This window comes from Ixodes scapularis, unplaced genomic scaffold (assembly GCF_016920785.2).
Source record: "Ixodes scapularis isolate PalLabHiFi unplaced genomic scaffold, ASM1692078v2 PGA_scaffold5__190_contigs__length_132052651, whole genome shotgun sequence".
In the NCBI taxonomy this organism is placed as follows: Eukaryota; Metazoa; Arthropoda; class Arachnida; order Ixodida; family Ixodidae; genus Ixodes; species Ixodes scapularis.
Genome location: NW_024609880.1, coordinates 6,846,840 through 6,868,059, shown reverse-complemented (window position 1 = coordinate 6,868,059; position 21,220 = coordinate 6,846,840). Strand labels below are relative to the sequence as shown.

The 21,220-nt window shown below is 46.0% G+C and overlaps 1 non-coding gene across 1 annotated transcript in view; it reads left to right on the top strand.

Annotated features, from left to right (window-relative positions):
* Positions 1-5,440: 5,440 nt before the first annotated feature.
* LOC115316650 overlaps positions 5,441-21,220 on the top strand; it is a 31,402-nt gene continuing 15,622 nt past the window's right edge. Inside the window, exon 1 of the transcript XR_006078342.1 lies at positions 5,441-5,912. This is a non-coding gene — a transcript (uncharacterized LOC115316650). The remainder of the gene's footprint in view (positions 5,913-21,220) is intronic.

Here is a 21,220-nt window from a genome sequence, read left to right as displayed (position 1 = left end):
TTTTGTCCATTGTTCTCCCAGGACTTCAGTGGTGCGAGTCGGCCATCTGTGCCAGATGCCACGGCCACATGTACCTCACTACTCAGAGACATCCACTTGAGTGGTTACCTTCTGCAACCGTTTCGTCCAAGTTGCATGCATAGGTCACATTGATCGTTGTGAAGCAGACACCATCATTAGGCGTCTGACGGAAGAAAGGTTGTGCTGCTCATTGCTTGGAAAGAAATATTCCCCTCGATATGAGCCCCAAAGCTGTGCCCACAACCACTTAGCTGAATTAGCTTTCCCGGTTTCATGTTTTTGTCCATTGTTTTCCCAGGACTTCAGTGGTGCGAGTCGGCCATCTGTGCCAGATGCCACGGCCACATGTACCTCACTACTCGGAGACCTCCACGTGAGTGGTTACCTTCTGCAACCGTTTCGTCCAAGTTGCATGCATAGGTCACATGATTGTTGTGAAGCAGACACCATCATTAGGCGCCTGACGGAAGAAAGGTTGTGCTGCAAAGAAATATTTTCCTCGATATGAGCCCCAAAGCTGTGCCCAAAACATCTTAGCTGAATTAGCTTTCCTGGTTTCATGTTTTTGTCCATTGTTTTCCCAGGACTTCAGTGGTGCGAGTCGGCCATCTGTGCCAGATGCCACGGCCACATGTACCTCACTACTCGGAGACATCCACGTGAGTGGTTACCTTCTGCAACCGTTTCGTCCAAGTTGCATGCATAGGTCACATTGATCGTTGTGAAGCAGACACCATCATTAGGCGTCTGACGGAAGAAAGGTTGTGCTGCTCATTGCTTGGAAAGAAATATTCCCCTCGATATGAGCCCCAAAGCTGTGCCCTGAACCTCTTAGCTGAATTAGCTTTCCCGGTTTCATGTTTTTGTCCATTGTTTTCCCAGGACTTCAGTGGTGCGAGTCGGCCATCTGTGCCAGATGCCACTGCCACATGTACCTCACTACTCGGAGACATCCACGTGAGTGGTTACCTTCTGCAACCGTTTCGTCCAAGTTGCATGCATAGGTCACATGATTGTTGTGAAGCAGACACCATCATTAGGCGTCTGACGAAAGGTAGGTCGTGCTGCAAAGAAATATTTTCCTCGATATGAGCCCCAAAGCTGTGCCCAAAACATCTTAGCTGAATTAGCTTTCCCGGTTTCATGTTTTTGTCCATTGTTTTCCCAGGACTTCAGTGGTGCGAGTCGGCCATCTGTGCCAGATGCCACGGCCACATGTACCTCACTACTCGGAGACATCCACGTGAGTGGTTACCTTCTGCAACCGTTTCGTCCAAGTTGCATGCATAGGTCACATGATTGTTGTGAAGCAGACACCATCATTAGGCGTCTGACGAAAGGAAGGTCGTGCTGCAAAGAAATGTTTTCCTCGATATGAGCCCCAAAGCTGTGCCCAAAACATCTTAGCTGAATTAGCTTTCCCGGTTTCATGTTTTTGTCCATTGTTTTCCCAGGACTTCAGTGGTGCGAGTCGGCCATCTGTGCCAGATGCCACGGCCACATGTACCTCACTACTCGGAGACATCCACGTGAGTGGTTACCTTCTGCAACCGTTTCGTCCAAGTTGCATGCATAGGTCACATGATTGTTGTGAAGCAGACACCATCATTAGGCGTCTGACGAAAGGAAGGTCGTGCTGCAAAGAAATATTTTCCTCGATATGAGCCCCAAAGCTGTGCCCAAAACATCTTAGCTGAATTAGCTTTCCCGGTTTCATGTTTTTGTCCATTGTTCTCCCAGGACTTCAGTGGTGCGAGTCGGCCATCTGTGCCAGATGCCACGGCCACATGTACCTCACTACTCAGAGACATCCACGTGAGTGGTTACCTTCTGCAACCGTTTCGTCCAAGTTGCATGCATAGGTCACATTGATCGTTGTGAAGCAGACACCATCATTAGGCGTCTGACGGAAGAAAGGTTGTGCTGCTCATTGCTTGGAAAGAAATATTCCCCTCGATATGAGCCCCAAAGCTGTGCCCTCAACCTCTTAGCTGAATTAGCTTTCCCGGTTTCATGTTTTTGTCCATTGTTTTCCCAGGACTTCAGTGGTGCGAGTCGGCCATCTGTGCCAGATGCCACTGCCACATGTACCTCACTACTCGGAGACATCCACGTGAGTGGTTACCTTCTGCAACCGTTTCGTCCAAGTTGCATGCATAGGTCACATGATTGTTGTGAAGCAGACACCATCATTAGGCGTCTGACGAAAGGAAGGTCGTGCTGCAAAGAAATATTTTCCTCGATATGAGCCCCAAAGCTGTGCCCAAAACATCTTAGCTGAATTAGCTTTCCCGGTTTCATGTTTTTGTCCATTGTTTTCCCAGGACTTCAGTGGTGCGAGTTGGCCATCTGTGCCAGATGCCACGGCCACATGTACCTCACTACTCGGAGACATCCACGTGAGTGGTTACCTTCTGCAACCGTTTCGTCCAAGTTGCATGCATAGGTCACATGATTGTTGTGAAGCAGACACCATCATTAGGCGTCTGACGAAAGGAAGGTCGTGCTGCAAAGAAATATTTTCCTCGATATGAGCCCCAAAGCTGTGCCCAAAACATCTTAGCTGAATTAGCTTTCCCGGTTTCATGTTTTTGTCCATTGTTTTCCCAGGACTTCAGTGGTGCGAGTCGGCCATCTGTGCCAGATGCCACGGCCACATGTACCTCACTACTCGGAGACATCCACGTGAGTGGTTACCTTCTGCAACCGTTTCGTCCAAGTTGCATGCATAGGTCACATTGATCGTTGTGAAGCAGACACCATCATTAGGCGTCTGACGGAAGAAAGGTTGTGCTGCTCATTGCTTGGAAAGAAATATTCCCCTCGATATGAGCCCCGAAGCTGTGCCCACAACCTCTTAGCTGAATTAGCTTTCCCGGTTTCATGTTTTTGTCCATTGTTTTCCCAGGACTTCAGTGGTGCGAGTCGGCCATCTGTGCCAGATGCCACGGCCACATGTACCTCACTACTCGGAGACATCCACGTGAGTGGTTACCTTCTGCAACCGTTTCGTCCAAGTTGCATGCATAGGTCACATGATTGTTGTGAAGCAGACACCATCATTAGGCGTCTGACGGAAGAAAGGTTGTGCTGCTCATTGCTTGGAAAGAAATATTCCCCTCGATATGAGCCGCAAAGCTGTCCCCACAACCTCTTAGCTAAATTAGCTTTCCCGGTTTCATGTTTTTGTCCATTGTTTTCCCAGGACTTCAGTGGTGCGAGTCGGCCATCTGTGCCAGATGCCACGGCCACATGTACCTCACTACTCGGAGACATCCACGTGAGTGGTTACCTTCAGCAACCGTTTCGTCCAAGTTGCATGCATAGGTCACATTGATCGTTGTGAAGCAGACACCATCATTAGGCGTCTGACGGAAGAAAGGTTGTGCTGCTCATTGCTTGGAAAGAAATATTCCCCTCGATATGAGCCCCAAAGCTGTGCCCACAACCTCTTAGCTGAATTAGCTTCCCGGTTTCATGTTTTTGTCCATATTTTCCCAGGACTTCAGTGGTGCGAGTCGGCCATCTGTGCCAGATGCCACGGCCACATGTACCTCACTACTCGGAGACATCCACGTGAGTGGTTACCTTCTGCAACCGTTTCGTCCAAGTTGCATGCATAGATCACATGATTGTTGTGAAGCAGACACCATCATTAGGCGTCTGACGGAAGAAAGGTTGTGCTGCAAAGAAACATTTTCCTCGATATGAGCCCCAAAGCTGTGCCCACAACCTCTTAGCTGAATTAGCTTTCCCGGTTTCATGTTTTTGTCCGTTGTTTTCCCAGGACTTCAGTGGTGCGAGTCGGCCATCTGTGCCAGATGCCACGGCCACATGTACCTCACTACTCGGAGACATCCACGTGAGTGGTTACCTTCTGCAACCGTTTCGTCCAAGTTGCATGCATAGGTCACATTGATCGTTGTGAAGCAGACGTCATTAGGCTGTCTGACAGAAGGAAGGTCGTGCTGCTCATTGCTTGGAAAGAAATATTCCCCTCGATATGAGCCCTAAAGCTGTGCCCAAAACATCTTAGCTGAATTAGCTTTCCCGGTTTCATGTTTTTGTCCATTGTTTTCCCAGGACTTCAGTGGTGCGAGTCGGCCATCTGTGCCAGATGCCACGGCCACATGCACCTCACTACTCGGAGACATCCACGTGAGTGGTTACCTTCTGCAACCGTTTCGTCCAAGTTGCATGCATAGGTCACATGATTGTTGTGAAGCAGACACCATCATTAGGCGTCTGACGGAAGAAAGGTTGTGCTGCTCATTGCTTGGAAAGAAATATTCCCCTCGATATGAGCCCCAAAGCTGTGCCCAAAACATCTTAGCTGAATTAGCTTTCCCGGTTTCATGTTTTATTCCATTGTTTTCCCAGGACTTCAGTGGTGCGAGTCGGCCATCTGTGCCAGATGCCACGGCCACATGCACCTCACTACTCGGAGACATCCACGTGAGTGGTTACCTTCTGCAACCGTTTCGTCCAAGTTGCATGCATAGGTCACATTGATCGTTGTGAAGCAGACGTCGTTAGGCTGTCTGACAGAAGGAAGGTCGTGCTGCTCATTGCCTGGAAAGAAATATTCCCCTCGATATGAGCCCCAAAGCTGTGCCCACAACCTCTTAGCTGAATTAGCTTTCCCGGTTTCATGTTTTATTCCATTGTTTTCCCAGGACATCAGTGGTGCGAGCATTTTGATGCCCACTGTACACAATAGTGCCAGTAGGGAGAAGGTGGGGGAACGCCTTGGGTGCAGTGCTGAGGGGAGTGCAGCTGGGCAGTGAAAGGGGGAAGTTGTTGCTCCCCCCTTGCCCCATTATTTCAAGCTTTGTTGCTTTAAACGAGTGGGCGGGGGTCACGGCAGGACTCTGCACCAGGTGCCGCTGACCCTAGTGACCCCACTTACTTTAAGTAGTCGAATGTAAATTAAATTCTTTTAGAGAGCAGTCTATATTTAGAATTACTTTATTTAGTTATGCATCTTTTATCCTTTTTTTTTACTCTTTAATTGTACCACTGCTTTGAATGCATCTTTTCAGGAGTACAAGGGTACCTGCACGCCGCGTGCATCTGGAACTGAAAAAGGTTCAGAACCTTGTGAGCATCATGTGGTTAGTCTATGCATAATGTATATTCTTGTTATTAGGTTTTTTACTGCGACATTTAGAATTACAGTTTTTTTTGTTTCCTTCTTTCTTTTAGGTTATGGTGGTGCCAGAAACAGTGTGTGAACCTTTGCGTACTCGAGACAGAGGAACATGGGCTTTTGTGCAGTCAGCTTCTAGGGAAACACAACCCAAAATCTTGGAACCACCTCATTTTCTTCGTACGTATGGGATATAGAGAGGTTTATATGTGAGAGGTAAAGGATTTTACTAAAAATGCTATCTTTTTCTAGCGACGGTGCCAAAGGTGCTAGTGAGTCGTGGCACACAAACTGAAATTGTGAGAACATCAACTCCTACTATAGCGCACACCTGCCCACCACTCGACAAATCAATGTCACCTGTGCCACAGACAGTGTCTTCAATCCCCTCGGCCGAGGCAGAATCCCCTCCCGAGAAAGAGCTTTTTTCCGAGGAACAGCTTTTGTCTGTGGAAGTGTCACACATCGAGAAATGGCCCCTACCCAAGGAAGAGCCTGAAGAGGGTTCCATTTTGGAAACTGAGCCAGGCTCTGAAATCCAGCTACTCCCAGAATTGGAACTTCTTCAAGAGGAGAGATCTTCGGAAGCAGAACGTACATACACAACGGACCCTTTCCCAGATGTAGAGCCTCCCTCACAAATAGAATCGGCTTCTGAGACAGGACTGTTTTCTGAGCCACCCTCTCAGGCAGATGATGGGGACATCACCTACTGTCCATCGCAGGGTGAAAGCTTTGAAAGGTATTTTGGTATTCTTGTGCAGATATTTGTTTCTAGGTTGCAGTTACTTTCTTAACAGATATTTTTGCTTAGATATGCACCTGGAGCATAGTGTCTGCGCCTGATGCCATGTACACCATATAATTGCATAGCCTATACCTGTAAATAGCCTGTACTGCATGAAAATTCAGCTTTTAAACATGTATAGCCCAGAAACTAGTCCCCAAAATATGGTGGTATACTAAAATGGTTGAGCAAATATCTAGAGTTTTTGAGAGAAGAAACATTACTGCTAAACTTGGTAGCGGCTTCTAATAGCAACACCATGTGTGCAGCTTCCACCATAAAATTCGTTTCAAGAAAGGTTATGGTGGCTTATTTAAATTGTGTTATTTGTAAATATGAAGACTGAAATATTACCACAAGCCATAAATTGCACTGCTGTAGTTGTAATCATGGTTATTAAGAAATCTGTTTTTTTTTCTGTTCGAAAACCGTCGGTAGAGATAGCAATTTGGCCCAGTTGGTTCATGATCACCTAAACGAGCGCAAAAAATGCGAGGACAAGGAGGTAGACAGACAAGAGTGCACTCGCAACTGGTTTTTATTTGTGAAAACAATTATATATATATAGCTTCGAACTAACCCCGGTAACAAGAAGGAATACTCATTCCCCTGATAAGGAAGGGAACATGTCACTTGTGCATTTTCTGCCCTTTGTCTGGATTTCGAAGGCCTCGCACAGTTCTCTAGAAACCCTATCCAGGTATCTAGTCAGGAACCTGGTGTCGCCAGATGACGGGGCACATGGGCAACGACTGCAGTGAGCAGCAAGATGCCCCGATGGAGTGGCTTTCGTTGCTGCAGTGTGTTCCCGTGCACGATCATTGAAACATCTTCCCGTCTGGCCTATATAAGATGAGCCGTATAACGTTGGAATTTCGTAGACAAGACCTGTAGTACACTCCATGTATTTTGTGCGGTGCCTGGTATCACAGGGATCTTTCGATACAGTGGGATTGTTGATCCCACGGCACAGCCCCCCCCAGCTTATTGGGTGCAGTGAACACCACAGGCACATCGTCGCGCGAGGCAACTTTCTTAAGATTACGCGTGACTGTGTGCCTGTGGTGCTCGCTGCAGCCAACAAGCTGGGGCAGCTGTGGCGTAGGATCAACAATCCCACTGTATCGAAAGATCCCTGTGATACCAGGCACCACACAAAATACACGGAGTGTACTACGGGTCTTGTCTACGAAATTTCAACGTCATGCAGCTCGTTTTATATAGGCCAGACGGGAAGGTGTTTCAATGATCGTACATGGGGACACGCTGCGGCGACAAAAGCCACTCCATCGGGACATCTTGCCACTCACTGCAGTCATTGCCCATGTGCCCAGTCAATTGGCAACACCAGGCTTCTGGCTAGATACCCGGAGAGGGTTTCTAGAGAACTGCGCGAGGCCTTCGAAATCCAGGCAAAGGGCAAAAAATGCATAAGCGACACGTCCCTTCCCTTATCGAGGAATGAGTATTCCTTCTTGTTACGGGGGTTAAACAAATCTTAGAAAATAGTATGTGTTAGTTCGAAGCTATATATATGATTGTTTTCACAAATAAAAACCAGTTGCGAGTGTGCTCTTGTCTGTTTACTTTCTTGCCCTTGCTTTTTTGCGCTTCTTTAGGTGACCGTCGGTAGAGATTGACTGTTCACCTCCTTACTAGCAAGGTCACATACAGGTACGACGTGAATAATAATTTTTTTTACAAGTTTTAAGACATCTAGAATGCCACATTCTTTGTTTTGATGAACAGGATAACTGAAGTTCCCATTTTTACAGTTACTGAAACAGTAAAAACACTGATTTAAAGAAACATTGTGTATTGAAATGCAGAGTGACCTCCCATGCTCACAGCCTGTACAGAGAGACATTGGGAAGAACCTCGCTGGTTCTATGCTTTTCGTTTTGACTTTTTTTTTCTTGCCAACATATGTGTGACCCTGAAATAAACGAGTGCTTTCACACACTGTAATCTAGCTTTTTCTTTAGGCAAAGAACAACTAATTTTTGGGATGCCAGTGTCCCTTTTAACTAACTGCAGTCGACTCTCATTATTTCAAACTCCAAGAAATTGCAAGCTTTAGCTTGATTTATCAAAAATTCATCTAAAAATACGTGAGGCAATGTAACAATTTGCTATACACACAGACAACACTGGCGAAGTTCGATACGACTAGTAGTTTTGGCAGAATATTTTGCAGTCGACTATCGAATAGTTTCTCCAAGCCTTTTATTACCGTTGTACCATGCTTAAACGAAAATTCAGCTGAATTTGTGAAGGTTGTTTCTGACCATCCACAGCTAAGCTCTGTTAGTTTTAATATAACAATGTGTATGAACTGTGACCTCAGAAGGTTCAATGCCTACTTGGGGTGGCAGGTAAATGACAGACTTGACATAAAATTAAACCTAAAGGGACTCCCAGCTATTCTATTCGAGGGAATATATAAATGTGCTCGCTATATGCAAACATTCTTTCTTTAATCTCGAATTTAACGCCATCAGAAAAATGAAAAAAAAAACAAGCACAAATAATGAAAGCAGATTGTCAGGACAGTATACTGCTTGCATAATCAAGGTGGGTTAGCCCCATTGAGCACGCTTCTCACCGAGCACCCGCATACTGTAGAAAAGCAATGCCCGCGAGCTTTGCGGGTATTGCCTTACTCCAGTATGGGGGTGCTCGATGAGGTGCGCACTCATTGGGGCCAACCCGCTGCGACATAGAAATAGTAAAAATTAAGCAAAAACACTGCTTGAATTCAACAGCTTATAAATGCATTAAAACCATAGTGGGGCACCTAAAATTTTAATATATTGAATTAATCCGAAGTTTGAATTATCCGAGTTAGAATTATAAAGAGTCCACTATAGTGTCCCAGGCAGCACCGAGTTCTGGGCCAAAACTTGGCTTGCGTCTGGCAGTTTAGGGCATTAAAAAGCCCGAAGAAGCCAAAGTAGTGCCAAACCTGACCTCCCTTGGCAACAGTCTGGGTATCTTGGCCCTAATTCGCCAAACAAGTGCCAAACTTAAGGCCCGTTCACACACGTCGGTTGCATGCAGCTGCGTCCACAGCGACCGCTGCAACCGGTACGACTTTTGCAACCAGTGCGTGCTGCGTGTACACACACATGAAACCGACTCATGCCGCTCGCCGTGAACAGCCAATAGAAAACCTGCCACAGCTTTTGCCCTCAGCCAATAGCAATAAACCAAGTCTTCCTTGCTAAAATGGCGGACGGTGGCATGGACGCGCGCTCGTCGGGTACCTCACCGCCGTCGGCTCTTCCGCTGCACGAGCTTCTGCTTTGCGTGTTTTTGGAGTGCGTGCGCAGGTACATTGCCCGCGCGGGCAGGGGGACAAATTGGGCTTTGGTGGCGCGGTCGACGGCTGCAGCGCAACTGCTGCTCAGCCAAACAACGCGTCCTCCTCGGGAATGGGTTCGGTTCCTGTTGCGATCGCGGGAGACCTTCGGTGAGTTTCACCATCTGGTCCGTGACCTGCGTCTCGACGACGGACGCGATTTCTTCGCATACTTCCGGATGACACGCCAGAGGTACGTACATACCTCAGTTTTTACCCGATTACCTCTCTGCGGCGTCGCGGCTGTCCTCAGCCGTAATAAATATTTTATTGTTATATTAATATTATTGAGCGATAAGCAATGTCTTCAAAGACCCGTCGATTACCAAACTCGAGATTGCCGCCGGAATGGACCATTTTCGGTATTCCTGGTTTCAGCGCTTCGACATGAAAATATGTTCGCGATCTACGAACTCGCGAGCGATCATGGCAGGTTTTTAAAGAAGCGGCCCATGTCGGCGCTCGTGTTGTGCACAGACGTGCATCACCAAGACCTCTAGAACCGGCAACTTCCGAAATATGTTAATTTAAATCAATATTAGTTCTGCGGAGCCGTGTTCCGAATTAACAAAGTGACCTTGTAGATTTGGAGAACACAGTTGTGATGACTTAATTTGCTAGCACCCAACCAGTGATTTCATCGTAAAGTAGGACGTAAAGATGCAAATATTAGCATAATTAACGAGGTTGACTGTAAAATGAGCTGGCAAAATCGGCGCATATGCTCTTGGAGGTTTTGCTTCAACGTAAAAATTTAAAGGCGTAGGTGTTGATTTTGTAAACTGTATCATCTGCAGATTTGACCACCTGCTCTCCCTGGTTGGGCCTCTTCTACAGAAGCAGCTGACCTCTTGGCGAAAGCCGATTCCCCCGGCTGAAAGGTTGTCGTTGACAATCCGGTAATTTGAGTGATTTTATGACTACTATGAACGCAACATTAAACTTCACCTTTGAGAGCTTCCTTGATTAACAAAAAAGAAAATAGCTAATAGTCTTGCATTCCTTCAGCCACTGTCAGTTCATTTGTGTGAACATACTTACTAAAAGAAGTGTCCTATTAGTTCAACATAGTACATACCATAGAATACCGTGCATCTGCCCATTCCACATTCTCTCGCAATTATTTCTATATTTTAAGTGGGTGCTTGCCCGGTATTTTACGGTACTTTTCTGCTTCACTCACAGCCAAAAATCAGACATTTTTTTAGTCATCTCTTTTCGTCGGTAGAGATCTTGTAATAAAAATAAGGTATTTGAACGAGCTCTGCCACAGGGTGGTAGTGTCTTGGCGCCATGTTCGTGGTCGCCAGGCAGCTCGGTGGACGTGCATTGTTGTGTTGAACTGGCCGGATATTGAGTCAATCAGTGCCACCAAACTCAGATTATTAATTTATTAACCAGCGTATGTCTGTACGGGAATTATGTTTTTTGTGGCCATTCATTTTATTTTGTGTCTCAATATGGGAACGCACATTGCGAGCCAGAATATTCAACTGCGTCGTGTTTGAATCCAACAAACGCACAAAATGGATGCCCGTTGATCAAAATGTTGCTTAAGTTAGGTATTTCTTGATACTGAAAGTTATCATAATACAATGCAATACAACCGAAGCGAAGACGAATGGAGTGGTTTCGCCGGGTGAACCTCAAAGATGTGAACGGCTCAAGAAATCATTATAATGTGTGTGGAAAACACTTCATTTCACATCATGCTTTGCTATGCTTTGAGGACGACTGATCTGCATAAGAAATGAAGCAAATCAGCTGTAGAATCGATGCCATCAGTAGTCAAATATTTACCTGCATTGCAATGATGACAGTGTCTGTATGAACTCGCTTTCCTTGTGGCTCACCTAACCAGCCGCGGATAATACAATTGTGGCCGTTGAAGGACTGCTACAACTTAAGCTTTTTTCGAGTCACAAAACTTGTCCGCAAAACAAGATAATTGAGAATGCCGCACGTGTAGGTACGCTGCCAGGTGTCGACGTTCACAACACATTCTTGTACATGCGGTATAAATGTACCAATGTCATCTCCCTGTGAACATGATGCTGGCTAGTCAAGTTTTGTTTGTTTGAAATTTTGTGAATGGGTTTTGCTGTCATCACACCAGTGGGAAAACGCACCATTGCACAAAAACGTCACGAGGAGGCACTTGTATGACATTGCCCGAATAAAAACGCTGGTGTTGCAGATTTCACGCATACCGGCAATCAATAAAAGTTAGCAGATGAGGCGAGTGCCTTGAGTTTTTTGACATTGTGTGAATATCTCCCATATGATATTCTTAGTGCATCAAGACCAATGCCCTGACAGGACCAGGCAGGAAATAAGGACTATTGAAACTAGTAATGTTGCAAACTTTATGGGTTTGCAACATCGCTATATTTTCCGACCTTTAAATTGGGAGGTAGGTACCCAGACTTTTCAGAATTGAAAGTGCAAAATCATAAAATGGAGGTTCAAGAAACTGCAGTCACGGTCCAGGTGTGGAACCCAAACAGTCATGCTAACAAATACATTTGTATGGACATATTTACAGACAAGTACCGAGAGCCTCGACACCATGATTTCTGAAGAACCTACTATGTCGCCCAAAGTTTTTAGAGGTTTATGGCTTGGAGGACCTTGACCTTCATTGAATTTGATTTATGAGCTCAGTCAACTCTACAAGTTTGAAAGAGTGTAATACTGAAACCCAATTGTTTCTTCATTAAAACCACCCTCTATTCAACATCTTTTACATACCTTGCTCATGGGTCCTCGCAGCTCATATGCTCGATGGGCTACCGAATCGGCCGGTCGACAACATCTGTAATTATCAGGGAGACGTGCCTGGCTCTCCACAAGGTGTTGGACCCACTATACCGCCCTGTGAGTATGGTGGCAATAATTCTGCCGACACCACTATGTCTTACGACAAATTGTTTAATTTTAACGAGTTTATGTACATTTCAGTGACCAGACCTTATGACATTTTATATCATTTCGGTGATGTTTGCTTAAGCCTTTTCCCAGTATGCTAACCTAGCTTGACGAACACCAGGTGGTTCCAATGAAGCTCGGTGCAAGCCTGACATTATATTTCTATTCCCCGAGCATACCGAAGCAAAGTAAGGGGTGCCCACATGCAGCACCCTTCGTTTGGAAGCCCGGCTTCTACCGTGGGTGGTCCTAGCTGTGAATGTTGCCATGTCCCACGGCCACCAGAATCTGATTGTGGGCCCAAGTATGGCAACGAGTGAAGCGAGGCTACCTGGGAAGCAAATTATCATGTCAACAAAACGTCGCAGGACCCATGCGGCCCGCAAAGAGAGTATCTACGAAATGTTGCAGTGTCTACGAAATGTATTCAATGCAATAGGATAGGCTGGCGGGCTGTATTAAATGTCAGTTGTCAGTTAGCACCCTTCCTGTCTACCTCGTCCTTCCTTCCTTGTTGTTTTGCACTGCAAAGTGCAAAACAACAAGTTGCTTACGAAATATCGCAGTGCGTTCATTCTTTTTAGCTGCACCGATTCAGAAAAGTGCAGGGCGGTGAACATCCGGTATGTGTATTGACATAGGACCGCAAGTACACCACCATACACTTCTCCGCACCGGTGCAGCTAAAAAAATCCACCCAGTTTCGACGAAACGTGTTCAAGAAATAGGAGGCGATGCGAAGGTGTTCACGAAACGTAAAACTGTCGAGGAAATGTGCTTATGAAATGCGAGTCGACGCAATGTTGTCCACGGAAGCAGTTTTGATGCAACGATACAAACCCCTCCGAGTATGCATTTTCTTCTCACTGCTATTTTCTATTCTGCATAGACAACGCATCTACACCAGATAAATTATAAAGCCTCTTTTGTCTGGACAACAAACAAGACATGCATGTATAAACGCTTTTTTTACAGTTCCTAAATTTATTTTTCGTTAAGCACTGCCCTTTCCATTCTCTGACACGTGTACTCTTTCTTTTTTGCTCCTGCAAGAATCGAAAACAAGGCTTTAGAAGTTGCAGGTCTTAATAGTGTTGTGGGGTATGTTGGAACTTAAATGAGATTAGCTAAGAGTACTTGATCAACTGCTCTGCAGGCCCCCAACACTGCCCAGTGGGAGCGACTTGCAGGGGAGTTCGAAAGGCTGTGGAATTTCCCGAACTGTGTCGGAGCCTTGGACGGCAAGCATGTGGCCATCCAAGCTCCACCTGGTGCAGGCTCCGACACTTTCAACTACAAGGGGTTCCACAGCATCGTCTTACTTGCAGGCTGCGACGCCACCTACTAGTTTACGCTGGTAGACGTTGGGCAACCAGGGCGGTATAGTGATGGAGGCATCTTCAGAAACTCTGAAATGGGGCAGTCCATACTGTCTGGAGGACTTGGTCTCCCGCCGGCTGGACGTATGCCCCGGACATCAACCAAACTGCCTTTCGTCTTTGTAGCAGATGAGGCCTTCCCCCTGCTCACTAACCTGATGCGCCCTTACCCTCGGAAAGATCTGAAGTTGAAGCCAAGGGTGTTCAACTACAGACTTTCCAGGTCGAGGAGGGTCATTGAAAATGCTTTCGGCATCCTAGTTGCACGTTGGCGCATCTTCAGACAACCAATCCAGGGGTCTGAGGAGACCCTGGATGCCATTGTCTGGGCATGCGTCAACCTGCACAACTACTTAAGGGTGTGCGATGAAAGCGAGCAGGGGGAACGTCGCTACTGCCCTGCTGGTTATGCTGACCGAGAGGAAGCGTCGGGAGCCATAACCAACGGTCAGTGGAGGGCTGATGCCGCTGACGGGAGTGCACTTTCTGATGTGACCCGTCTTGGCTCAAACAATGCATCAGATAGCAACAAAGCAGTGAGGGAGAAGTTCACTAGATACTTCTGCTCCTCACATGGCGAAGTACCTTGGCAGTACAAGGTGGTATTCAGAGGCTGCATGCCTGAGAACTAGGTGCAATAACCCACTTAAAGGAGCTGTGCAACAATTTCATGGCTTTGCTTAAATTATTGTGGAAGTTGATGCCTGACACTTCTGAAGTGAACTACAGAAAACAGATTTTGCCTGGATACCCTAGCTTTTATTTACAAAAATGAAAAAGATCCAGGTTTTTGCCGCCTCTCAACTCGTACGTTGTCTTCCGGGTCATGTGCGCAGTGATGTTGAGGGGGTAGGGCGCGGGGTTCCGGAAAGTTCCGGAAAGTTCTCTCTTAAGAGCCATCAGTGAGCAGCGAGAACTCATTCGCTCGCGACAGCGTGACGACGTGCTGGCGGGTGCCGCGCAGACAACATGGTGAAAGGAGGAAAGTCTCATCCGGGTCTGGCCTTAGCCCGTCCGGCCCTGTACCCCTCCCCCTTTGGCTTCTGTTCGGGGTAGCAGAGAGCTCCGACGGTTTTGTGGACCTGGGATAGATGGCGCCACTAAAACTCCGTATAATAAAAGTTTTGTCAATGATACCAGGTTTTTGACGCATTTATATATATGTTGGAACGACAAGATTTAAAGGAAAGTTACCTTCTATCGAGCAGGTATTCACACAACTTGCAATCTTTCTACAAGATTCCCCATTGACGTCACACCGCGTGCTTCTCATGGCCACCGCTCACGGCTGCAGGTCGGGGAATATTCTAAGTTTTGCCTCGCTGCTACGCGGCGGAATCGCAACATTTCAATGAAAGGAGGTGTGTTTTCTGTCATTTGTGACAAGGTGAACAATATCAAAAGCCGATGTTAAGTCTTTCAACATTTAAATCGTTGCACAGCTCCTTTAAAGAGGTTATTTTAATATTTTGTTTCCACTACATAGTTCCTTTTTTAGAATTATTTTCGTTGAACAGACGCTAGAGAAAGGGGGGCCAAGCACCTTGAATGCATTTTTCAATGTTGTACTTTTTTGGGGCATAAATTTGGCAGGATAACTATCGTTCTGCCATGGTTTTAGCTAATTTAACGAGCAGTTCAACTATGGAATGTTTTTGTTTTTTCCTTGCTTTGCTAGAGTTTTTTTTTTTTTTTTTTACGACGACATGGCAGTGGTTTGGTAAGACTAAGCCGCTGAATGTACCCAGGGTACCACCGCATTCCATAGCGTCTGCTTGACTGGAAGTTGAGCCAATTGAGCTTTTTGATGGCTGGGAATCTTGTTCTGTGGTTGTTCAATTTAAGCATGTGCAAAACATTTACGCACATGAAGAACTGATGAGAAACTACTCAACATTTGCTGGGTCTTTTCATGTGGAGTAGCTTTTTGTGTGTGTTTTTGTGCAGATGATAAAGCAAAAGTCTTCTGTTTGTTTTGGCCATCAAAGATTATGAATATTAGAGAGAATAAAGCATATGCAAACAAAAAAAAGGTGTCCCCCATGTATCCAGATTCAACTACTGACTTGAATGTTGATTCATCATCTCACATCACAATAGTAACACTTTATTACATAGTGCCTCAAAATGACGGCTCCCGAAATCACAATAGCTTCGTTGCACTGCCTCAAAACGACTGCTCCCGACATAAAAAAAGTAATGCTGCTTTGCACTTTTTCGCGATACGACGGCACAACTTGTGACAACAAAATAGTAACTTTGCTGTTCTGTGCTTCAAAAGGGCGGCTTCTCAGATCACAGTAGTAGCATTTCATTGCACTGTGCCACAACAGGACTCAAAAAAAAAACAAAAAAACAGCAACTTTGCTGCATTGCGCCTCAAAAGGACGGCTTCTGAGATCACAGTAGTAATAGTTCATTGCACTGTGCCGCAACAAGACGGCCCCTCAAGAAACAGTAACTTAGCTGCATTGCGCCTCAAAAGGACGGCTTCTCAGATCACGGCAGCAATAGTTCATTGCACTGTGCCACGACATGACGGCATGACGACCCCTCAAAAACAGGAACTTAGCTGCATTGCGCCTCAAAAGGACGGCTTCTCAGATCACTGCAGTAATAGTTCATTGCACTGTGCCACGACATGATGGCATGACGACCCCTCAAAAAACAGTAACTTAGCTGCATTGCGCCTCAAAAGGACGGCTTCTCAGATCACGGCAGTAATAGTTCATTGCACTGTGCCGCCACAAGACGGCCCCTCAAAAAAAAAAAGGAACTTAGCTGCATTGTGCCTCAAAAGGACGGCTTCTGAGATCACAGTAGTAATAGTTCATTGCACTGTGCCGCAACAAGACGGCCCCTCAAAAAAACAGGTACTTAGCTGCATTGCGCCTCAAAAGGACGGCTTCTGAGATCACAGTAGTAATAGTTCATTGCACTGTGCCGCAACAAGACGGCCCCTCAAGAAACAGTAACTTAGCTGCATTGCGCCTCAAAAGGACGGCTTCTCAGATCACGGCAGCAATAGTTCATTGCACTGTGCCACGACATGACGGCATGACGACCCCTCAAAAACAGGAACTTAGCTGCATTGCACCTCAAAAGGACGGCTTCTCAGATCACTGCAGTAATAGTTCATTGCACTGTGCCACGACATGATGGCATGACGACCCCTCAAAAAACAGTAACTTAGCTGCATTGCGCCTCAAAAGGACGGCTTCTCAGATCACGGCAGTAATAGTTCATTGCACTGTGCCGCAACAAGACGGCCCCTCAAAAAAAAAGGAACTTAGCTGCATTGTGCCTCAAAAGGACGGCTTCTGAGATCACAGTAGTAATAGTTCATTGCACTGTGCCGCAACAAGACGGCCCCTCAAAAAAACAGGTACTTAGCTGCATTGCGCCTCAAACAAACGGCTTCTGAGATCACAGTAGTAATAGTTCATTGCACTGTGCCGCAACAAGACGGCCCCTCAAAAAAACAGGTACTTAGCTGCATTGCGCCTCAAAAGTACGGCTTCTGAGATCACAGTAGTAATAGTTCATTGCACTGTGCCGCAACAAGACGGCCCCTCAAAAAAACAGGTACTTAGCTGCATTGCACCTCAAAAGGACGGCTTCTGAGATCACAGTAGTAATAGTTCATTGCACTGTGCCGCAACAAGACGGCCCCTCAAAAAAACAGGTACTTAGCTGCATTGCGCCTCAAAAGTATGGCTTCTGAGATCACAGTAGTAATAGTTCATTGCACTGTGCCGCAACAAGACGGCCCCTCAAAAAAACAGGTACTTAGCTGCATTGCGCCTCAAAAGGACGGCTTCTGAGATCACAGTAGTAATAGTTCATTGCACTGTGCCGCAACGAGACGGCCCCTAAAAAAAACAGGTACTTAGCTGCATTGCGCCTCAAAAGGATGGCTTCTGAGATCACAGTAGTAATAGTTCATTGCACTGTGCCGCAACAAGACGGCCCCTCAAAAAAACGGGTACTTAGCTGCATTGCGCCTCAAAAGGACGGCTTCTGAGATAACAGTAGTAAAAGTTCATTGCACTGTGCCGCAACGAGACGGCCCCTCAAAAAACAGTAACTTAGCTGCATTGCGCCTCAAAAGAACGGCTTCTGAGATCACAGTAGTAATAGTTCATTGCACTGTGCCGCAACAAGACGGCCCCTAAAAAAAACAGATACTTAGCTGCATTGCGCCTCAAAAGGATGGCTTCTGAGATCACAGTAGTAATAGTTCATTGCACTGTGCCGCAACAAGACGGCTCCTCAAAAAAACAGTAACTTAGCTGCATTGCGCCTCAAAAGGACGGCTTCTGAGATCACAGTAGTAATAGTTCATTGCACTGTGCCGCAACAAGACGGCCCCTCAAAAAAACAGGTACTTAGCTGCATTGCGCCTCAAAAGGACGGCTTCTGAGATCACAGTAGTAAAAGTTCATTGCACTGTGCCGCAACGAGACGGCCCCTCAAAAAAACAGTAACTTAGCTGCATTGCGCCTCAAAAGGACAGCTTCTGAGATCACAGTAGTAATAGTTCATTGCACTGTGCCGCAACAAGACGGCCACTCAAAAAAACAGTAACTTAGCTGCATTGCACCTCAAAAGGACAGCTTCTGAGATCACAGTAGTAATAGTTCATTGAACTGTGCCGCAACAAGACGGCCCCTCAAAAAAACAGTAACTTAGCTGCATTGCGCCTCAAAAGGACAGCTTCTGAGATCACAGTAGTAATAGTTCATTGCACTGTGCCGCAACAAGACGGCCCCTCAAAAAAACAGGTACTTAGCTGCATTGCGCCTCAAAAGGACGGCTTCTGAGATCACAGTAGTAAAAGTTCATTGCACTGTGCCGCAACGAGACGGCCCCTCAAAAAAACAGTAACTTAGCTGCATTGCGCCTCAAAAGGACAGCTTCTGAAATCACAGTAGTAATAGTTCATTGCACTGTGCCGCAACAAGACGGCCCCTCAAAAAAACAGGTACTTAGCTGCATTGCGCCTCAAAAGGACGGCTTCTGAGATCACAGTAGTAAAAGTTCATTGCACTGTGCCGCAACGAGACGGCCCCTCAAAAAACAGTAACTTAGCTGCATTGCGCCTCAAAAGGACAACTTCTGAGATCACAGTAGTAATAGTTCATTGCACTGTGCCGCAACAAGACGGCCCCTCAAAAAAACAGGTACTTAGCTGCATTGCGCCTCAAAAGGACGGCTTCTGAGATCACAGTAGTAATAGTTCATTGCACTGTGCCGCAACAAGACGGCTCCTCAAAAAACAGTAACTTAGCTGCATTGCGCCTCAAAAGGACGGCTTCTGAGATCACAGTAGTAATAGTTCATTGCACTGTGCCGCAACAAGACGGCCCCTCAAAAAAACAGGAACTTAGCTGCATTGCGCCTCAAAAGGAAGGCTTTTCAGATCACGGCAGTAATATTTCATTGCACTGTGCGGCAACACACAACTCCATAAAAAAAAAAAAAAATTCACTGCACTGTGCTCCAAAAGGACAAGTCTTCGGATCACAGTTTTTACGACACACCCGTGTCCGAAAGAAAAAGCAAATGTTGTCATGAATAATAAATGAAATCTTCAGGACATGCTAAGTAGTGAAGAGTATAAAAAATATAAATTTCTCCAAATACAACACAAGTAATGTCTAGAATAAAATGTCAGAGTCGAAAAGATTATATACACACCATCAGCGGCTGAATGGCAATGAGAACACTGACTTTAAATGGGTGATGCATGGCAATAAAATAGCCAGAAAAGAATTTGTAAAGACAAAGTTGCAGCAAAAAGCAGGACATCACCTATTTATCACATTTAAATGAAAACTACAAGGGCATAACAAAAAAGTAACATACATTTTTTTAAAGCACTAAAATAAAAAAAATGTTCACATAATGTATACTAATTTAAAAGTAATGTTCATTATTTTAAATAATCACCTAAGGACTGTAAATGCATCTTGAAATATCACTAACTTGTCCATGCGCATATAAAAAATTCCCTCAATTCTGCACCTACCGTATAAAGTGGAATATAGGTTGAACCGGAATATAAGTCGACTCCCTAATTTACAAGTTGCAAAAAGTGAAAAAAGAAAAGCTTTTATGGCAAGAAAATGCAACGTTACCTTGGTAACAAAACCGGCCAAGTATACGGAAGGACGAGGAAACACGGCATTAATTTAATTGCTTTGCACGCAATAAAACAGGAAGTGTACGAATGCTACAACTCAGATGCTTCAAAACCTTCGTCCGACGACGAGTTCACTGAAGCAATTCAAAGGGACGATGCCGTCCCTTTGAATTGCGCCCTTGAGAGCCCGGAAACACGAGCGACCTTGACAGCTTTCGTAGGAATGCACTTTGACGTTACAGGTGGCAATCTGGCGCTCAGACATCGAATAAAATTTGCCACCTTTGTTTTCAATTCGAGGTACACCGCATTCCTTCCACAAAATGAAGTTTTCTTTACCTTGCTGCACGCCGCCCGCTTTTGTCTCTGCTAAATCTAGTGGAAAACTTTCCCCGCTAAATGTAGCGGAAAAATTTCCCCGCTAAATTTAGCAGAAAAATTTCCCTGCTAAATCTAGCGGAAAAATTTTCCCACAAAATCTAGAGGAATCATTTCTCTGGTGGCCACATGACCCCCCCCCCCCCCCCAAGAACACATGACCCCCAGTACCCTTCCCTCCTCCTCCTCCTCCTCCTCCTCAAGAGCTGCGCTCTAATTCGGCATTACAGGGAGTTGTAAACGGCTTTCATTTTTCCACTAATGACCGTTATATAAAACGAGGATCAACTTTTTCATGTCCATTTTCAAAAAAAAATTTACCTATATTCCGGTTTATACGGTAGTCGATGGTGCACCTTACTTTTTCATATGCCCTTGCCAATTACAATAGATCCTATTCTGATGTGATAAGAGGTAGACGGAATTTTACATTTTACTCGTCGTTTAGGTGATCACGGCGTCTCTTCTGGGATTCGTGGACTAATTTGAGCAAGTTAAATTTGGTATCGCTGAGCTCATCAGGGTGCACGCGCCGTAGCTCGTGGCACAGGTGGACTGTAAATGCCATTAACGGGTCCGTCACGTCCAACTGCTGTTGCAGAGGCGCATTCGCCATCTGCCTTGTTGATTCTGCGATGAGATTTAGCAGGGCAGAACTATCTAGTGGCTGAGGAGGCCCTGTCCTCCTTGCGCGCCTCCGAGCCGGCGGGTGGGGTGCTGGCTCAGCAGGAGCGGGCTGCTGTGCTGGAGGAGGCTGCTGGTCTGGAGCTGGCTGCTGCAGTGGAGAGAGACCTTCACAGCTGGTACCAGCGGAGGCTGGTTCCAGCTGTGAAGGGCGTGGCGGCTGATGGTCTCGTTCCAGCTGCAGCAGCACCTCGCATGTTGCTGACGGAGCCAGGTCATCCAGCGTTGTGTCCTATAGAAAGGACCAGGTCGGGACAGTTTCGTTAAAGGGGCCCCGCAACAACTTTTTGACTGGTTTTTCATTTGCACCGGACCTGAGTACACTGATCGTAGTAGCCTAATGACACTTTTCTTTTCTCGAATTCCGTTTTATTCTAAAAAGTTATAG